This window comes from Oncorhynchus masou, chromosome 13, assembly GCF_036934945.1.
Source record: "Oncorhynchus masou masou isolate Uvic2021 chromosome 13, UVic_Omas_1.1, whole genome shotgun sequence".
In the NCBI taxonomy this organism is placed as follows: Eukaryota; Metazoa; Chordata; class Actinopteri; order Salmoniformes; family Salmonidae; genus Oncorhynchus; species Oncorhynchus masou.
In genome coordinates, this window is record NC_088224.1 from 79,951,951 (window position 1) to 79,972,100 (window position 20,150).

A 20,150-nucleotide genomic window follows, 5' to 3' on the forward strand; every position below is an offset into this window, starting at 1 on the left:
TGTGTGTAGAGTGTGGGGGGGGGGGTGTGTGTAGAGTGTGGGGGGAGGGGGAGATGGTGTGTGTAGGGGGAGGTGGTGTGTGTAGGGGGAGGTGGTGTGGGGGGAGGGGGAGATGGTGTGTGTAGGGGGAGGTGGTGTGTGTAGAGTGTGGGGGGAGGGGATGGTTGTGTATGTGTGTGAGAGCACAGAGACTGAGTTACAAGATAAATAGCTACAGTTGTTCTTCACAATCAATACCACCATCAATGGTGATGGGTTTGTATGCAGTGTGTGAGCTGTGTCAGGTTCGTGAGTGTCTGGGTGTCTCATCTGGTTAAATAGGGCTCTGCTGATGTTGGCTGGCCCTGCAGGACATGTCTTTGGCTGGGGACTTGTGTATCCTTGAAGTTGGTGTGTTTTCTCCCATCTGCACCAGGGAGAGGGGGAGGTGTTTTTTGTCTCTGCTTCAATTTTAATTACAGGTTTAAATCTGAGAATCTGTAAGTGTGTGTCTATCGAAATCTTTGTGTGAATATGAATGTGTCTGCTCTTTGTGTGTGTGTGTGTGTGTGTGTGGGTGTGGGTGTCTCTCTCCTGTCTGTCTGTCTGTCTGTCTGTCTGTCTGTCTGTCTGTCTGTCTGTCTGTCTGTCTGTCTGTGGTGTCTGTCTGCCTGCCTGTCTGTCTGTCTGTCTGTCTGTCTGTCTGTCTGTCTGTCTGTCTGTCTGTCTGTCTGTCTGTCTGTCTGTCTTTTATGTTGCTGAGAGTAATTCTGGGAAACTGCTTATTCACACACATAACTGATCAGTGTGTGGTCCCAGACAACATGACCGAGAAGATTTAATTGACCAGAAACATACACATTGGGGGCGTAACCCTTTAGGGCATCCACCCATGGTGCTCAGAATGACAGACATCACATTTACATTATGATGATGCATCTTAACAGAACATGCAACTCCTGTAATGAAGCATATAGTAAATTTTTTAAACATTTGCCAAAATGCAATTCACGGGAAAACACCATTCTAAACAGAGCACCTGGGGAAACACCATTCTAAACAGAGCACCTGGGGAAACACCATTCTAAACAGAGCACCTGGGGAAACACCATTCTAAACAGAGCACCTGGGGAAACACCATTCTAAACAGAGCACCTGGGGAAACACCATTCTAAACACAACACCTGGGAAAACACCATTCTAAACAGAGCACCTGGGAAAACACCATTCTAAACAGAGCACCTGGGAAAACACCATTCTAAACAGAGCACCTGGGGAAACACCATTCTAAACAGAGCACCTGGGAAAACACCATTCTAAACACAACACCTGTGAAAACACCATTATAAACAGAGCACCTGGGGAAACACCATTCTAAACAGAGCACCTGGGGAAACACCATTCTAAACAGAGCACCTGGGGAAACACCATTCTAAACAGAGCACCTGGGGAAACACCATTCTAAACAGAGCACCTGGGGAAACACCATTCTAAACAGAGCACCTGGGGAAACACCATTCTAAACACAACACCTGGGAAAACACCATTCTAAACAGAGCACCTGGGAAAACACCATTCTAAACAGAGCACCTGGGGAAACACCATTCTAAACAGAGCACCTGGGAAAACACCATTCTAAACAGAGCACCTGGGGAAACACCATTCTAAACAGAGCACCTGGGAAAATACCATTCTAAACACAACACCTGTGAAAACACCATTATAAACAGAGCACCTGGGGAAACACCATTCTAAACAGAGCACCTGGGGAAACACCATTCTAAACACAACACCTGGGAAAACACCATTCTAAACAGAGCACCTGGGGAAACACCATTCTAAACAGAGCACCTGGGAAAACACCATTCTAAACAGAGCACCTGGGGAAACACCATTCTAAACACAACACCTGGGAAAACACCATTCTAAACAGAGCACCTGGGAAAACACCATTCTAAACAGAGCACCTGGGAAAACACCATTCTAAACAGAGCACCTGGGAAAACACCATTCTAAACAGAGCACCTGGGGAAACACCATTCTAAACAGATCACCTGGGAAAACACCATTCTAAACAGAGCACCTGGGGAAACACCATTCTAAACAGAGCACCTGGGGAAACACCATTCTAAACAGAGCACCTGGGGAAACACCATTCTAAACAGAGCACCTGGGGAAACACCATTCTAAACAGAGCACCTGGGAAAACACCATTCTAAACAGAGCACCTGGGGAAACACCATTCTAAACAGAGCACCTGGGGAAACACCATTCTAAACAGAGCACCTGGGAAAACACCATTCTAAACAGAGCACCTCATGTGAGCAGTTCCATATGTGACAGAGATAAACATCTTTGTTAGAAACTTAGAAAGAGGAGGAATCTAAAGATACAACAACTAGGATGGGTTGCTAATATGACTAGGATCGCACCTTTGGGTTCTGGACATCAAAATAAAGTTGATATGAAAACCAATAGAACAGGAGATAAATTCTGGTTTCAATGACATATAAGGAAGTCTTTATAAAACGATCGCCTCCATGTTTGTATGGTGGGATTTTGCCTAGGCTCCTTTGAAGCAAGGTAAGACGTGCCTCATAATATGAAGTTAAAAACGTTCAAGTTTCAAACAATGAAGCATCCGTTTTCAAAATGCATACTAGCCTCGGCTCACATTGCAAAGTGGTGGGTGACACACCTATGCACTTCAACAGCGAATGGGAGGCGTGCTTCAAAATGATAGCAATTTTTAACGGGAACCGTGGTGTGTGTGTATATGTGTGTGTGTGTTGGAGCGTCAGGCTGATCAGATGTGTGTAGCCGAGAGCAGCAGCTCCCAATATAGAACCCTGACAGGATGAAACACACAGCCTCAGAGAGACAACAGCAGCACATCTGAGAACCAGGAACGTCCACTGGGACACACACACACATCCACTAGGACACACACACACATTCACTGGGACACACACACACACACATCCACTCGGACACACACACACACATCCACTGGGACATACAAACACACAGACACACACATGCAAAATAGATATAGAGAGGGGAATAGAGAGAGAGGACGAAGAAAAGGTGAGTGGGTGGTTGAGAGGAAGAGAGAGAGAGAGAGGGATGAGAGAGAGACTGACAATATTCATCACACATATTATACTTGTCAGCTGTGAGCTAATTGGAGCCAGCTATATTTGTCTTTCATTTAGGTCAGAATCCTTTGCTTACAGTTTTATAAGTCTAGATTAATTGTAGAGCATCTGTGGAAACACATACACCCTCTCTTCTAACCCTAACCACACCCTCTCTTCTAACCCTAACCACAACTTCTCTTGTAATTCTACCACACCATCTCTTCTAACCCTAACCATACCTTCTCTTCTAACCCTAACCACACCTTCTCTTCTAACCCTAACCACACCTTCTCTTCTAACCCTAACCACACCATCTCTTCTAACCCTAACCACACCTTCTCTTCTAACCCTAACCACACCTTCTCGTCTAACCCTAACCACACCATCTATTCTAACCCTAACCACACCTTCTCTTCTAACACTAACCACACCTTCTCGTCTAACCCTAACCACACCTTCTCTTCTAACACTAACCACACCCTCTCTTCTAACCCTAACCACACCATCTCTTCTAACCCTAACCACACCTTCTCTTCTAACACTAACCACACCTTCTCTTCTAACCCTAACCACACCTTCTCGTCTAACCCTAACCACACCATCTATTCTAACCCTAACCACACCTTCTCTTCTAACACTAACCACACCTTCTCGTCTAACCCTAACCACACCTTCTCTTCTAACACTAACCACACCCTCTCTTCTAACCCTAACCACACCTTCTCTTCTAACACTAACCACACCTTCTCGTCTAACCCTAACCACACCTTCTCTTCTAACACTAACCACACCCTCTCGTCTAACACTAACCACACCTTCTCGTCTAACCCTAACCACACCTTCTCTTCTAACACTAACCACACCCTCTCTTCTAACACTAACCACACCATCTCTTCTAACCCTAACCACACCATCTCTTCTAACCCTAACCACACCTTCTCTTCTAACACTAACCACACCCTCTCTTCTAACACTAACCACACCATCTCTTCTAACCCTAACCACACCATATCTTCTAACCCTAACCACACCCTCTCTTCTAACCCTAACCACACCCTCTCTTCTAACCCTAACCACACCCTCTCTTCTTACCCTAACCACACCCTCTTCTCCCTCTCTTCTAACCCAAACCACACCTTCTCTTCTAACCCTAACCACACCCTCTCTTCTAACCCTAACCACACCTTCTCTTGTAATTCTACCACACCATCTCTTCTAACCCTAACCACACCTTCTCTTCTAACCCTAACCACACCTTCTCTTCTAACCCTAACCACACCTTCTATTCTAACCCTAACCACACCATCTCTTCTAACCCTAACCACACCATCTCTTCTAACCTTAACCACACCTTCTCTTCTAACCCTAACCACACCTTCTCGTCTAACCCTAACCACACCATCTATTCTAACCATAACCACACCCTCTCTTCTAACCCTAACCACACCCTCTCTTCTAACCCTAACCACACCATCTCTTCTAACCCTAACCACACCATATCTTCTAACCCTAACCACACCATCTCTTCTAACCCTAACCACACCCTCTCTTCTAACCCTAACCACACCATCTCTTCTAACCCTAACCACACCTTCTCTTGTAATTCTACCACACCCTCTCTTCTACCCCGAAACACACCTTTTCTTCTAACACTAACCACACCCTCTCTTCTACCCCGAAACACACCTTCTCTTCTAACACTAACCACACCCTCTCTTCTACCCCGAAACACACCTTCTCTTCTAACACTAACCACACCCTCTCTTCTACCCCGAAACACACCTTCTCTTCTAACACTAACCACACCTTCTCTTCTAACACTAACCACACCCTCTCTTCTACCCCGAAACACACCCTCTCTTCTAACCCTAACCACACCTTCTCTTCTAAGACTAAGCACACCCTTTCTTCTACCCCGAAACACATCTTCTCTTCTAACACTAACCACACCTTCTCTTCTAACACTAACCACACCCTCTCTTCTAACACTAAACACACCCTCTCTTCTACCCCGAAACACACCTTCTCTTCTAACACTAACCACACCTTCTCTTCTAACCCCAACCACACCCTCTCTTCTAACACTAACCACACCTTCTCTTCCAACCCTAACCACACCTTCTCTTCTAACACTAAACACACCTTCTCTTCTAATACTAACCACACCCTCTCTTCTAACCCGAACCACACCCTATTTTCTAACCCTAACCACACCCTCTCTTCTAACCCTAACCACACCCTCTCCTCTAACCCTAACCACACACTCTCTTCTAACCCTAACCATACACTCTCTTCTAACCCTAACCACACCCTCTTTTCTAACCCTAACCACACCCTCTCTTCTAACCCTAACCACACCCTCTCTTCTAACCCTAACCACACCCTCTCTTCTAAACCTAACCACACCCTCTCTTCTAACCCTATTCACCTTCTTTTCTAACCCTAACCACACCCTCTCTTCTAAACCTAACCACACATTCCCCTCCCTCTCTTCTAACTCTAACCACACCCTCTTCTCGCTCTCTTCTAACCCTAAACACACCCACTCCTCCCTCTCTTCGAACCGTAACCGCAATCTATTTTCTAACACTAACCACACCTTCTCTTCTAACCCTAACCACACCCTCTCCTCCCTCTCTTCTAACCCTAACCACACCTTCTCTTCTAACCCTAACCACACCCTCTCCTCCCTCTCTTCTAACCCTAACCATACCTTCTCTTCTAACCCTAACCACACCCTCTCTTCTAACCCTAACCACACCTTCTCTTCTAACCATAACCACACCCTCTCCTCCCTCCCTCTCTTCTAACCCTAACCACACCCTCTTCTCCCTCTCTTCTAACCCTAACCACTCCCTCTCCTCCATCTCTTCTAACCCTAACCACACCCTCTTCTCCCTCTCTTCTAACCCTAACCACTCCCTCTCCTCCCTCTCTTTTAACCCTAACCACACCATCTTCCCCCTCTCTTCTAACCCTAACCACACCCTCTTCTCCCTCTCTTCTAACCCTAACCACTCCCTCTCTTCTAACCCTAACCACACCTTCTCTTCTAACCCCAACCACACCATCTCTTCTAACCCGAAACACAGCTTCTCTTCTAACACTAACCGCACCCTCTCTTCTAACCCTAACCACACCTTCTCTTCTAACCCTAACCACACCCTCTCTTCTAACCCTAACCACACCCTCTATTCCAATCCTAACCACACCTTATCTTCTAACACTAACCACACCCTCTCTTCTAACCCTAACCACCCGCTCTCGTCTAACCCTAACCACACACTCTCTTCTAACCCTAACCACACCCTCTATTCCAATCCTAACCACACACTCACTTCTAACCCTAACCACACCTTCGCTTCTAACCCTAACCACCACCTCTTCTAACCCTAACCACACTCTCTCTTCTAACCCTAATCACACCCTCTCTTCTAAACCTAACCACACCCTCTCTTCTAACCCAAACCACACCCTCTTTTCTAACCCTAACCACACCCTCTCTTCTAACCCTAACCACACCCGCTCTTCTAAACCTAACCACACCCTCTCTTCTAACCCTATCCACCTTCTTTTCTAACCCTAACCACACCCTCTCTTCTAAACCTATCCACACATTCCCCTCCCTCTCTTCTAACTCTAACCACACCCTCTTCTCGCTCTCTTCTAACCCTAAACACACCCACTCCTCCCTCTCTTCTAACCGTAACCACAATCTATTTTCTAACCCTAACCACACCCTCTCTTCTAACCCGAACCACACCTTCTCTTCTAACCATAACCACACCCTCTCCTCCCTCCCTCTCTTCTAACCCTAACCACACCCTCTCATCCCTCTCTTCTAACCCTAACCACACCCTCTTCTCCCTCTCTTCTAACCCTATCTACTCCCTCTCTTCCCTCTCTTCTAACCCTAACCACACCCTCTCCTCCCTCTCTTCTAACCCTAAGCACTCCCTTTCCTCCCTCTCTTTTAACCCTAACCACACCCTCTTCTCCCTCTCTTCTAACCGTAACCACACCCTCTTCTCCCTCTCTTCTAACCCTAACCACACCCTCTTCTCCCTCTCTTCTAACCCTAACCACTCCCTCTCTTCCCTCTCTTCTAACCCTAACCACACCCCCTTCTCCCTCTCTTCTAACCCTAGCCTCTCCCTCTCCCCCCTCTCTTCTAACCCTAACCACCCTCTCTTCAAACCCTAACCACTCCCCCTCCTCCCTCTCTTCTAACCCTAACCACTTCCTTTCCTCCCTCTCTTCTAACCCTAACCACACTCTCTACTCCCTCTCTTCTAACCCTAACCACTCCCCCTCCTCCCTCTCTTCTAACCCTAACCACTCCCCCTCCTCCCTCTCTTCTAACCCTAACCACACTCTCTCCTCCCTCTCTTCTAACCCTAACCACATCCTCTACTCCCTCTCTTCTAACACTAACCACACTCTCTCCTCCCTCTCTTCTAACCCTAACCACACTCTCTCCTCCCTCTCTTCTATCCCTAACCACCCTCTCTTCTAACCCTAACCACACCCTCTTCTCCCTCACTTCTAACCCTAACCACACTCTCTTCTAACCCTAACCACACCCTCTACTCCCTCTCTTCTAACCCTAACCACACCTGCTTCTCCCTCTCTTCTAACCCTAACCACCCTCTCTTCTAACCCTAACCACACCCTTTACTCCCTCTCTTCTAACCCTAACCACCCTCTCTTCTAACCCTAACCACACCCTCTACTCCCTCTCTTCTAACCCTAACCACACTCTCTTCTAACCCTAACCACAACCTCTCCTCCCTCTCTTCTAACCCACCCTCTCTTCTAACCCTAACCACATCCTCTCCTCCCTTTCTTCTAACCCTAACCACACTCTCTCCTCCCTCTCTTCTAACCCCAACCACCCTCTCTTCTAACCCTAACCACACCCTCTACTCCCTCTCTTCTAACTCTAACCACACTCTCTTCTAACCCTAACCACACCCTCTCCTCCCTCTCTTCTAACCCTAACCACCCTCTCTTCTAACCCTATCCACACCCTCTTCTAACCCTAACCACCCTCTCTTCTAACCCTAACCACACTCTCTTCTAACCCTAACCACATCCTCTCCTCCCTTTCTTCTAACCCTAACCACACTCTCTCCTCCCTCTCTTCTAACCCCAACCACCCTCTCTTCTAACCCTAACCACACCCTCTACTCCCTCTCTTCTAACTCTAACCACACTCTCTTCTAACCCTAACCACACCCTCTCCTCCCTCTCTTCTAACCCTAACCACACTCTCTTCTAACCCTAACCACACTCTCTTCTAACCCTAACCACATCCTCTACTCCCTCTCCTTCTTCTATTCCTTCTCTTATTTGATTTGATTCTGAGGCTGTACCTTTCTCTTTCTCCATTTTGTTTCTCCCTCCCTCTGCCTCCCTCCTTCTCAACTTCTTCCTCCTACCTCTTTTCTTCCATTGTGTCTGTCCCTCTCCTTCACTCCCTCCTTATATTCTACTTCATTATTGCTATTTTCTCATTCTTGATTCTGCTGTACCGCTCTCCTTCTCTATTTCAATGTCTCTCTCTCTCTCTCTCTCTCTCTCTCCATCTCTCACTCTCCCCCTTACCCTGTATGATGTTGAATATTTTAAATGTCCTTTATGAAATGTTGATGATGAGGTCTACAGTGCATCCATCCACAATCATTCTCCCAGATTTACTGTGTGGAACAAGACATTCTCAGTAGCTCTCTATATGCCTGAACACACACACACACACACACACACACACACACACACACACACACACACACACACACACACACACACACACACACACACACACACACACACACACACACACACAGAGGTTCTGACTACGATAACATTACTTCGCTCTGCTCACTTAACGTGTTTACCATAGATGTAAGGAGCATGATGCTAGAAGTGAACATACACCTGCCTGCTGACTTGCGCCCTTTCCCCTACATTGGTAGCTATCACAATGCTACAGTATATATAGCATTTAAGCTAATCCATAGCTAGTACAGTATATGATGAAACACAATACATAGTGCTAATCTGTCATTTAGCTAGCCCCTTTGTTCATGTTTCGATAATGGAAGACCAGCAGATGATGCTAAGGTAACTGCTGAAAGTGACCTTGGTGTTATCACTGTACTCATCCACAATGCATTGGTCGTGATATATACTGTATCATTGTATTGAAATGTCTGGAGCATTCATGAGTTGAATATATATTCAATCATCTCTCATCCGACAGAGATTATCTAGTTTTAGAAGTGTGTGTGCGTATGTGCACATGTGTGTTTGTGCATGTGTGTGTTTGTGCATGTGTGTGTTTGTGCATGTGTGTGTGTTTTAAGTCACTTACTAGGAAAAGTAGAGAGCGAGAGAGGCCTCAGATATTGAGCTTTAGTTCCTGCAGAAAAAGGACACACACATACACATTTGCACACACACCAGAAGTAACAACTCACCCGGAAGCTGAATCAGCAGCTCGTCTCTCCCAGCTATCGCCTCATGAAAGAGAGACAAAGTGCTGGCTGGAATTTATTATGATTTTTATTGATGAGCGGTTTTTGTCAGTCCCTCATTCTCCCTGCGGACAGATATGTGTAACGCCCGTCTGACTCGAGTCACAAATTTGATGACTTCAGACTTGACTTGATAGAAAATTAAACAACTTGAGACTTGACTCGGGACTCAATTTAGAATTGGGACTGATGACTTGAAATGACCTGGCCAGATTTGGGAACGTTTTCTCATTTTGTGGCACAGAGTACCCGTGGATTAGGCTACTCTCCACACAGCCAGAGACTGTATCACAATGTCAATCAACACAGGTCAGGTGACCTACATTAGTGCAGTGAGACGGTGTTGAGGGGTCGCGAGTGTGAAACTGAATGGGGAAAATTCAGAAAATATTCATGCATATTTTAATAGGCTAGATAGATATAGACTACCATTTGTATTTTGTTTTGTTTAGTTTATTAAATCTGGTTACTAACATAGGCTTACAGCATTGCACCAAATTCTTGTAATCTGTGATTCAGAGCCAAAAAGTTGTGCGTCTTGACTGTTGATCAATGACCAGTCATCAGCATTGGCGTGCAAAGGTGGTCTCACATAGCCAGCTTAGTGACCAGAAAGCACTTCATTCATTTTCTCCGGTTTGCCTGGCAAAAACACAGTATCCTACCTACCATAATATTATCCATATAAAATTTGGTTTAGCTACGGTCTCATGTTTGCCAGAACAATAGGCTGGTGATGACAGATAGGCCTCGTTTGGCTGGGTTCTCATTCCTCATTGTACCTCAGTAGTGATACTGGCAATATGTCTTAAGGTGTAACATCCACCACCTTCAATACTTATGGGATGAAGATGTAACATATTCTGCATACCGGTAGACTATCTCACCCTGAAACCTTGCTGCATACCGGTAGACTGTCTGACCCTGAAACCTTGCTGCATACCGGTAGACTGTCTGACCCTGAAACCTTGCTGCATACCGGTAGACTATCTGACCCTGAAACCTTGCTGCATACCGGTAGACTATCTGACCCTGAATCCCTGATGCATGCAGATAGACTATCTGACCCTGAAACCCTGCTGCATACCTGTAGATTATCTGACCCTGAATCCCTGTTGCATACAGGTAGACTATCTGACCCTGAAACCCTGCTGCATACAGGTAGACTGTCTGACCCTGAAACCCTGCTGCATACAGGTAGACTATCTGACCCTGAAACCCTGCTGTATACAGGTAGACTATCTGACCCTGAAACCCTGCTGCATACCGGTAGACTATCTGACCCTGAAACCCTGCTGCATACCGGTAGACTATCTGACCCTGAAACCCTGCTGCATACCGGTAGACTATCTGACCCTGAAACCTTGCTGCATACAGGTAGACTATCTGACCCTGAAACCTTGCTGCATACAGGTAGACTATCTGACCCTGAAACCCTGCTGCATACAGGTAGACTATCTGACCCTGAAACCCTGCTGCATACCGGTAGACTATCTGACCCTGAAACCCTGCTGCATACCGGTAGACTATCTGACCCTGAAACCCTGCTGCATACAGGTAGACTATCTGACCCTGAAACCCTGCTGCATACAGGTAGACTATCTGACCCTGAAACCCTGCTGCATACCGGTAGACTATCTGACCCTGAAACCCTGCTGCATACAGGTAGACTATCTGACCCTGAAACCCTGCTGCATACAGGTAGACTATCTGACCCTGAAACCCTGCTGCATACCGGTAGACTATCTGACCCTGAAACCTTGCTGCATACAGGTAGGACTCCAGAGAAGTGAAAATGTGACATGATATCGCTAATTCATATTGGCTGTTCACGTGAATGACTTTCAGCTCAAAATGAAGGTGTAAAATGTTGGTATTTTGCTCTTTGAAAGTGCTTCACCTTTGCACGCGTACATGTGCTAGAGAACAGATTGCTCATTTGCTGAACAGATGTAGAATCGTTGCAGCACAAACGTCAAAATGTAGGGAGAGATGACTGCCGTAAATTCATATGCCGCTCCAAAAATAGTGTGGTGATCAGGAATATGAACTGTTTACTTTGCCAGCTCACCAACAATGGGCATCAAGCAACAATTATTAGCATGGGCCTACTGGTCTTTTAGTAATCAAATTTGCTTGAAATTGCTTGAAATTGTTAATTGAGTTATGACGCTTGCATTTGGAATTTGTTGTTAAAATAAATTCTTACATTATCAAAATGTGTTGTAGACAAAATAATGAAAAGGGCTGTCTGGAAGCCACAATAAATAGACACAGAATGTGTGACCTTGGCGCTATTAATTGACTCTCGAGTGGCGCAGTGGTCTAAGACACAGCATTTTAGTTCAAGAGGCATCACTGCAGTACCTGGTTCAAATCCAGGCTGCATCACATTTGGCTGTTATTGGTAGTCCCATAGGGAGGTGCACAATTGACCCAGCGTTGGCTCTGGAAGGCCGTCATTGTAAATAAAAATGTGTTCTTAACTGACTTGCCGAGTTAAATAAAGGTTATATCTGCATTAAGGATAGTTCTAAGATATTGAGCATCAGTTTTCACATCACATATCTCAGAGCTGTTTTGTAGTGAATAATTTTTTCATAACCCATTAAGGTACTCACCTTAAACGGTACCTAAAGTACAGAGTATCAAAAACCTGAGACATTTGTACATTTGTTTTTCTTTTGGGGTGGTACAATAGCAGATAGAACCTTATGGCTCTGAAGTGTCAATCTTGGTTCAACCTTAAGGCTCTGACACTTCTGAATTAGAAGCAGTTTTTAAGAAGACTGTAGCCATTTGAGTACATAAATCATAGAATATGATCTTCAAATACGTTAAGAAATGGATTATGATCATTGAACAAATTACTGTCATCTCTGAACAACGATGTGGCATCATTTACTCTAATATTTCTGACAGTGTTGTTTTTTGTTGTTGCTCACGTGCCGTTATTGCTGGCTAGACTAGCCTAGCCCATACTTAGAGGGAGATGAAACGGATTGGTCCGTCTTTATCTGGTCAGGCTTGTGATTGGATTGCACATAGAACCTTGTAGTTCAAATGGGTTCATGCAGATAGAACTTTCTAGTTGTTCATTTTGTTCACTTAAAATGTACTTTAAAAAAAATATAACTTTGCAGACATATGAAGAACCATCTAAATACCTATTATATGTGACTAACACATTTTTGATAAAAATGTCAGATAAAACCTAATAGTCCCAAGGACTTGATTTGTATTTGAACAAGTTATTGCGTGTATATACATATTTATTTTTTTCTTGACTTGGAAAAACTCAAGTCGACTTGGACTTGACTCGAGACTCAACCCGTTCTACTTGGGACTTGACTCGAGACTCAACCCGTTCTACTTGGGACTTGACTCGAGACTCAACCCGATCTACTTGGGACTTGACTCGAGACTCAACCCGTTCTACTTGGACTTGACTCGAGACTCAACCCGTTCTACTTGGGACTTGACTCGAGACTCAACCCGTTCTACTTGGGACTTGACTCGAGACTCAACCCGTTCTACTTGGGACTTGACTCGAGACTCAACCCGTCCTACTTGGGACTTGACTCGAGACTCAACCCGTCCTACTTGGGACTTGACTTGAGACTCAACCCGTTCTACTTGGGACTTGACTCGAGACTCAACCTGTTCTACTTGGGACTTGACTCGAGACTCAACCCGTCCTACTTGGACTTGACTCGAGACTCAACCCATCCTACTCGGGACTTGACTCGAGACTCAACCCGTCCTACTTGGACTTGACTCGAGACTCAACCCGTTCTTCTTGGGACTTGACTCGAGACTCAACCCGTCCTACTTGGGACTTGACTCGAGACTCAACCCGTTCATCTTGGGACTTGACTTGAGACTCAACCCGTACTACTTGGGACTTGACTTGAGATTTGGACCTTGCTTGTGACTTGAATAATAGTGACTTGGTACCACCTCTGATAATCTTCCCTTTAGACCAACCAATATGCCAATATTCCACCCGTGCATATATGCCAGGTCAGTGCAAAGTACTGTTAATGCCACCAATTTGCCACCAATATTCCATCAGCGATGTCATCATACAGTGTTGCCACCATTTAGCCTAATATGTAATCTATACTAAACAAAAATATAAACGCAACATGTAAAGTGTTGGTCCCATGTTTCATGAGTTGAAATAAAAGATCCCAGAAATGTTCCATACACACAAAAAGCATATTTCTCTCAAATGTTGTGCACAAATGTTTTTCCTTTGCCAAGATAATCTATCCACCTGACAGGTGTGGCATATCAAGAAGATGATTAAACAGCATGATCATTACACAGGTGCACCTTGTGCCCGGAAAAATAAAAGGCCACTCACTATATAAAATGTGCAGTTTTGTCACACAACACAATGTCACAGATGTCTCAAGTTTTGAGGGAGCATGCAATTGGCATGCTGACTGCAGGAATGTCCACCAGAGCTGTTGTCAGAGAATTTAATGTTAATTTTTCTACCATTTAGCCGCCTCCAATGTTGTTTTAGAGAATTTGACAGTACGTCCAACCGGCCTCACAACCTCAGATCATGTATAACCATGCCTTCCCAGGACCTCCACATCCGGCTTCTTCATCTGCAAGATTGTCTGAGACCAGCCACCCGGACAGCTGATGAAACTGTGGGTTTCCACAACCAAATCATTTCTGCACAAACTGTCAGAAACCGTCACAGAGAAGCTCATCTGCGGTCTCGTCGTCCTCACCAGGGTCTTAACCTGACTGCAGATCAGCGTCGTAAATGACTTCAGTGGGCAAATGCTCTCCTTCGATGGCCACTGGCACATTGGAGAAGTGTGCTCCTCACGGATGAATCCTGGTTTCAACTGTACCAGGCAGATGGCAGACAGTGTGTACGGTGTTGTGTGGGCGAGCGAGCGGTTTGCTGATGTCAACGTTGTGAACGGAGTGCCCCATGATGGTGTTGGGGTTATGGTATGGGCAGGCATAACCTACGGACAACAAACACAATTACATTTTGTCGATGGCAATTTGAGTACACAGAGATACTTGACGAGATCCTGAAGCCCACTGTCGTGCCATTCATCCGCCGCCATCACCTCATGTTTCAGCATGATAATGGTAATGCATAGCACCATGTCGCCAGGATCACTTCACAATTCCTGGAAGCTGAAAATGTCCCAGTTCTTCCGTGGCCTGCATACTGACCAGACATGTCACCTATTGAGTATGTTTTTGGGATCCTCTGGATTGATGTGTACGACAGTGTGTCCCAGTTCCAGCAACTATATATCCTGCAACTTCGCACAGCCATTGGAGAGGAGTGGAACAACATTCCACAATCAACAGCTTGATTAACTCTATGCGAAGGAGATGTGTCGCGCTGCATGAGGCCGATGGTGGTCACACCAGATACTGACTGGATTTCTGACCACGCCCCTACTTTTTATTAAAGGTATATGTGACCAACAGATGCATATCTGTATTTGTCCTGCTGGTATAAAGGATTTGGAGACAGGCACATTAATTCATAATAGTTTTTTTTAATACACCCCCAAAAAAACATGTATACAAAACACTGGGATGTACCCAAACAAAAGAGTGAGGGTAAACCTCGTAGAACGACACGGGACGAGACCCGGAATACACAGTTCACAGAACACACAGCACAGGCAGAGACAACGCATAGATAGGTACTCACACAACCAACAGACATGGGAACAATAATCAACAGCCCAATGGTGCACCAAAGGGCACATTTATACAATCAGTGAGGAATATGAACCAGGTGTGCGTAATGACAGTTCAGTGCCTCGAGACCAGGGACGAAGACCTCCGAAACTGGTGCACGGAATGAGCAGCAGTACCTGAGGAATCCGTGACTGTATTCCCAGTCATGTGAAATCCATAGATTAAGGCCTAATGAATTTATTTCAATTGACTGATTTCCTTATATGAACTGTAAGATGAGAAGATGAATGGGTTGAGCTATTAGCAATGTCAGTTGGTCAATAGGGTCAGAAAGCACCATTCGACTTATTGCAGTTGCACTTCGAGTGACTTCACCGCCTCCAGAACCTGTAGTGTTACAGTAAAGATTCTGACAGACTCATTTCTAACCACATTTATGGAATCTCAGGGTGACAAATATGTCAAAACTCCTCTGCAATCTGGTGACAACGTAAGGACAACCTGTCATGTCCCCCACTTCCCACAGTGAGTAGGACTGTGTCTGTAAGAGGGAGAGAGGGATACCAATTAAACACTATCAGTAAAAGGTCAACTCACTCAGAGAGAGAGAAAGAGGGTGAGGGAGGGAGAAGTGGCTGAGGTGCAGAGGGAGAACACATGGGTGAGAGAGAAAATGAGAGCGATGGAGGGGGTAAGAGAAAGAGAGAGAGGGAGGCAGGAATGGGGTAAGGAGACAGATCGGGGAGAGGAGATAACATTACAGAGAGAGGAGACAGAGAAAGAGAGAGAGGGAGGCAGGAATGGGGGAAGGAGACAGATCGGGGAGAGGAGAGAAAATTACAGAGAGAGGAGCTAGAGAAAGAGAGAGAGGGAAAGGAGGGCGAGAGATTGTGTGAGAGAGGGAGAAAGGGTAAACAGTATTGATATATTTAGTGTGCAGCGCTCGGGGCTTTGATAGCAGCTTGACATGCTTGTTACTGGGAGCTTTACTGTGTTTGAAGTATTATGCATAGAGCCACCCTGTGCCACTGCACTCATTGGCAGGTGAAACGGCTCAACTTAGCCCTGCTTTTGCACACACACACATTGCATGTTGTTTATCCACCAATGCTCACATGCATGTTATGAAGACACAAACACACCCACCAATGCTCACATGCATGTTATGAAGACACAAACACACCCACCAATGCTCACATGCATGTTATGAAGACACAAACACACACACCAATGCTCACATGCATGTTATGAAGACACAAACACACACACCAATGCTCACATGCATGTTATGAAGACACAAACACACACCAAATCACCCATGTGTATTGACCTGATTTCCTTCCTTCCTTCCTTCCTTCCTTCCTTCCTTCATTCCTTCCTTCCTTCCTTCCTTCCTTCCTTCATTCCTTCCTTCCTTCCTTCCTTCCTTCCTTCCTTCCATCTCTCCCTCTCACTCTCTCACTCATTATTTTTCTTTCCCTCTCTCTCCCTCTCCCTTTGTTTGTCTGACCTCCAGTCCTTTTCTTGCTGGTAAGTCATGTGATTGAGAGGTCTTGGTGGTCACATCTGTGTATGTGCGTGTTCAACCCCATATTGACATGGCTGGTAACCCACTGGGCAGAAACATCAGTTCAACGTCTATTTTTGATTTACATTTGGTTGAGTTGTCAGCTAATGTGAAATCAACAAAAAATGTGTCGGTTAAAAGTTGGGTGAAAAAAATATGAAATTCCCTTATGTTGATGACATTTTGCTAATCCAGTCAGTTTTCCATGTTGTCAGAGAGAGATGACAGTATACCAGTCTATCCTCTTCTCTGATGTTACCTCAGTGTTACCTTTTCATCCCCCTTCCTCACACCACCGCTAGCCTGCTCTTTTTATCCTTTGTCTTTCTCTTGGTTTATCACCTTTTTTTACCCACAATGCACCACACAGACACACCGCACACTCTACGAGCTAGCTTACTCTCTCTTCCCCTCTTTCTCTTTGTCTGTCTCTCTCTGTCTCTTCCTTTCTCCCTTTCTCTCACTCTATTCCTCTCTCACTCTCATTCTCTCTATCCTGGGGCCTGTGATTAAGCCTCTCTAGGGGGAGTCCTTAAGAGAATGAGTTTACACAAGCTTAACCTCCTCATTCCCCACCTCTATCTCTGCTCCTCTTGCATCCCCCTCTCCATCCCTTCTGTCTAGTGACCTCTATGGTTCTCTCTGGTCCTCTGTGGTCATAGCTTGAGGACTGAGAGTTAATCAGCCACTGATATCCCTGTCGCTGTGTGAGGTGGCGGTCGCTCCTCTCCTCTCCTCTCTGCATCTATTTCAAACTGTGAACACACAAGAGGAGATGGGGTCACATGACAATGGGGTCAATGTGTGTATGTGATTGCCACTCTAGGTGATGGGTCACTTGCTTGTGTAGTCTAGCCCCACTCTGCTTAGTGCTAACACTGGTCACAAGAGAGACAAGGGGTGAGGAGAGAGTAGAGGGGGAGGCGAGTAGAGGTGAGGGGAGAGAGGAGAGTAGAGGTGAGAGAAGGGGAGAGTAGAGGGGAGGGGATAGGTGAGGTGAGAGTGGAGAAGAGGAGAGGGGAGAGTGGAGAAGAGGAGAGGGGAGGGGAGAGTAGAGGGGAGGGGATAGATGAGGAGAGAGTGGAGAAGAGGAGTGGGGAGGGGATAGGTGAGGGGAGAGTGGAAGAGAGGGGAGGGGAGAGTGGCGAAGAGGAGAGGGGATATGTGAGGGGAGAGTGGAGATGAGTAGAGAGGAAGGGATTGGTGAGGGAGAGTGGAGAAGAGGAGAGGGGATAGGTGAGGGGAGAGTGGAGAAGAGGAGAGGGGAGGGGATAGGTGAGTGGAGAGTGGAGATGAGGAGAGGGGATAGGTGAGTGGAGAGTGGAGATGAGGTGAGGGGAGAGTGGAGATGAGGAGAGGGGAGAGTGGAGATGAGGAGAGGGGATAGGTGAGTGGAGAGTGGAGATGAGGAGAGGGGAGAGTGGAGATGAGGAGAGGGGAGAGTGGAGATGAGGAGAGGGGAGAGTGGAGATGAGGAGAGGGGATAGGTGAGTGGAGAGTGGAGATGAGGAGAGGGGAGAGTGGAGATGAGGAGAGGGGAGAGTGGAGATGAGTAGAGGGGATAGGTGAGGGGAGAGTGGAGATGAGGAGAGGGTATAGTTGAGGAGAGAGTGGAGATGAGGTGAGGGGAGAGTGGAGATGAGGAGAGGGGATAGGTGAGGGGAGAGTGGAGATTAGGTGAGGGGAGAGTGGAGATGAGGAGAGGGGATAGGTGAGTAGAGAGCGGAGATGAGGTGAGGGGAGAGTGGAGATGAGGAGAGGGGATAGGTGAGGGGAGAGTGGAGATTAGGTGAGGGGAGAGTAGAGATGAGGAGAGGGGATAGGTGAGGGGAGAGTGGAGATTAGGAGAGGGGAGAGGGGAGAGTGGAGATGAGGAGAGGGTATAGTTGAGGAGAGAGTGGAGATGAGGTGAGGGGAGAGTGGAGATGAGGAGAGGGGATAGGTGAGGGGAGAGTGGAGATTAGGTGAGGGGAGAGTGGAGATGAGGAGAGGGGATAGGTGAGTAGAGAGCGGAGATGAGGTGAGGGGAGAGTGGAGATGAGGAGAGGGGATAGGTGAGGGGAGAGTGGAGATTAGGTGAGGGGAGAGTAGAGATGAGGAGAGGGGATAGGTGAGGGGAGAGTGGAGATTAGGAGAGGGGAGAGGGGAGAGTGGAGATGAGGAGAGGGGAGGGGAGAGTGGAGATGAGGAGAGGGGAGAGTGGAGATGAGGAGAGGATTAGAATGTTATACATATGTGTAAAGGGAAAGGGGGACACCTAGTCAGTTGTACAACTAAATGCATTCTACTGAAACATGTCTTCTGCATTTAACCCAACCCCTCTGAATCAGAGAGGTGTGAGGGGCTAATCAACATCCACATCTTCTGCATTTAACCCAACCCCTCTGAATCAGAGAGGTGTGAGGGGCTAATCAACAGCCACGTCTTCTGTGCCCGGGGAACAGTGGGTTAACTGCCTTGATCAGGGGCAGAACGACAGATTGTTACCTTGTCAGCTCAGGGATTCGATCCAGCAACCTTTCGGTTACTGACCCAACGCTCTAAACACTAGGGGGATACAATCATCCCAGCTCTGCAGATTTTACTGTGAAGATACAGAATCATTAAATAATTTGTTTTGGTACTGTCCACATGTCATTTGTTTTTGGTCACAGGTCCAGGAATGGCTGAAGAATTGCAACGTTTACCTGGAGCTGACTCTGCAGATAGCAACACTGGGTGATTTATAAAGTCATAGTCAATAGTACTTTTAGCAAAAATGTTTATCTTTAATTTTCAATCTGTAGAAACTATGAGAAAAGAAATGTTCAGAACTTTGTGAAACATCAAAGCACAGTAATGGCAAATAGAAATCCAATATGTAAGGTGTTAAGAGATAGATGGGAAGGGTTGAGGGCAGTGGAAGTATAGGAATAAAAACAAACAAAAGATAACTATTGTGTATAGTATGTATAAGCTGGAAGTAGAGTTTAAGTGTTGTTGTTCATTAGTTTACTCCAATAGGGGAGGGGTGGTAGGGTTAGTGGAACATAATAAAGGAAAATATATTTTTTTAAAGATGTGTGTGTATATACAGTTTAAGTCAGAAGTTTACATACACCTTAGACAAATACATTTAAACGCAGTTTTTCAGAATTCCTGACATCTAATCCTAGTAAAAACTCCCTGTCTTCGGTCAGTTAGGATTAGCACTTCATTTTAAGAATGTGAAATGTCAGAATAATAGTAGAG

At 45.9% G+C, this 20,150-nt stretch overlaps 1 protein-coding gene across 4 annotated transcripts in view; it reads left to right on the plus strand.

Annotated features, from left to right (window-relative positions):
* LOC135553119 (protocadherin Fat 3-like) overlaps positions 1 to 20,150 on the plus strand; it is a 378,888-nt gene that overhangs the window by 205,985 nt on the left and 152,753 nt on the right. The gene's annotated exons all lie outside the window — the stretch shown is intronic.